This window comes from Desmodus rotundus, unplaced genomic scaffold, assembly GCF_022682495.2.
Source record: "Desmodus rotundus isolate HL8 unplaced genomic scaffold, HLdesRot8A.1 manual_scaffold_16, whole genome shotgun sequence".
NCBI classification, from domain to species: Eukaryota; Metazoa; Chordata; class Mammalia; order Chiroptera; family Phyllostomidae; genus Desmodus; species Desmodus rotundus.
The window spans coordinates 2,236,725-2,238,883 of record NW_026527214.1 but is presented as its reverse complement, the minus strand read 5'-3'; positions in this window follow the sequence as shown (position 1 = coordinate 2,238,883).

Below are 2,159 nucleotides of genomic sequence, written 5' to 3'. Positions count from 1 at the left end.
AGAATGTGGTGTGTCAGGATCTAGAATCTTGTGGTGCGGGTTCTGAGCACAACGGCCTCCTGAGATAAGCGGTTTCCAAGGATACGGCTTCCAAGGATACGGTTGCCTTGGTTACTGCATTCGAGAATGCGGTTTGTCAGGATCTAGAATCTTGTGGTGCGGGTTCTGAGCACAACGGCCTCCTGAGATAAGCGGTTTCCTAGGATAAGGGGTTCCAAGGATACGGTTGCCTTGGTTACTGCATTCTAGAATGCGGTGTGTCAGGATCTAGAATCTTGTGGGGCTGGTTCTGAGCAAAATGGCGTCCAGATATAAGGGGTTTCCTAGGATACGGTTTCCAAGGATACGGTTTCCTTGGATACTGGGTACTATAATGTGTTGTGTCAGGATCTAGAATATGGTGCTGCGGGGTCTGAGCACAATGGCCTCCAGATATAAGCGGTTTCCTAGGATACGGTTTCCAAGGATACGGTTGCCACTTATTCTGCATTCTAGGATGTGGTGTGTCAGAATCTAGAATCTTGAGAGATGGGTTCTAAGGACAATGGTCTACAGATATAAGCGGGTTCCTAGGATTCGGTTTCCAAGGATACGGTTGCCTTGGATACTGCATTCTAGAAAGTGGTGTGACAGGGTCTAGAATCTTGTGGGACAGGATCTGAGCACCTTGGTCTCCAGGGATACGCGGTTTACTAGGATTCGGTCCTCAAGGATACGGTTGCCTTGCATACGGCTTTCTAGATTGTGGAGTTCAGGATCTATAATCTTGTGCGCCGGGTTCTGAGCACACCGGCCTCCTGAGATAAGCGGTTCCCTGGATACGGTTTCCAAGGATACGGTTGCCTTGGATACTGCATTCTAGAATGCGGTGTGTCAGGATCTAGAATCTTGTGGGGCTGGTTCTGAGCACAACGGCCTCCTGAGATAAGCGGTTTTCTAGGATACGGTTTCTAAGGATACGGTAGCCTTGGATACTGCATTCTAGAATGCGGTGTGTCAGGATCTAGAATCTTGTGGGGCTGGTTCTGAGCAAAATGGCCCCAGATATAAGGGGTTTCCTAGGATACGGTTTCCAAGGATACGGTTTCCTTGGATACTGGGTACTATAATGTGTTGTGTCAGGATCTAGAATATGGTGCTGCGGGTTCTGAGCACAATGGCCTCCAGATATAAGCGGTTTCCTAGGATACGGTTTCCAAGGATACGGTTGCCTCTTATTCTGCATTCTAGAATGTGGTGTGTCAGAATCTAGAATCTTGAGAGATGGGTTCTAAGGACAATGGTCTACAGATATAAGCGGGTTCCTAGGATTCGGTTTCCAAGGATACGGTTGCCTTGGATACTGCATTCTAGAAAGTGGTGTGTCAGGGTCTAGAATCTTGTGGGACAGGATCTGAGCACAATGGTCTCCAGGGATACGCGGTTTACTAGGATTCGGTCCTCAAGGATACGGTTGCCTTGCATACGGCTTTCTAGATTGTGGAGTTCAGGATCTATAATCATGTGCGCCGGGTTCTGAGCACACCGGCCTCCTGAGATAAGCGGTTACCTAGGATACGGTTTCCAAGGATACGGTTGCCTTGGTTACTGCATTCTAGAATGCGGTGTGTCAGGATCTAGAATCTTGTGGTGCCGATTCTGAGCACAACGGCCTCCTGAGATAAGCGGTTTCCTAGGATACGGTTTCCAAGGATACGGTTGCCTTGGTTACTGCATTCTAGAATGCGGTGTGTCAGGATCTAGAATCTTGTGGGGCTGGTTCTGAGCAAAATGGCCCCAGATATAAGGGGTTTCCTAGGATACGGTTTCCAAGGATACGGTTTCCTTGGATACTGGGTACTATAATGTGTTGTGTCAGGATCTAGAATATGGTGCTGCGGGTTCTGAGCACAATGGCCTCCAGATATAAGCGGTTTCCTAGGATACGGTTTCCAAGGATACGGTTGCCTCTTATTCTGCATTCTAGAATGTGGTGTGTCAGAATCTAGAATCTTGAGAGATGGGTTCTAAGGACAATGGTCTACAGATATAAGCGGGTTCCTAGGATTCGGTTTCCAAGGATACGGTTGCCTTGGATACTGCATTCTAGAAAGTGGTGTGTCAGGGTCTAGAATCTTGTGGGACAGGATCTGAGCACAATGGTCTCCAGGGATACGCGG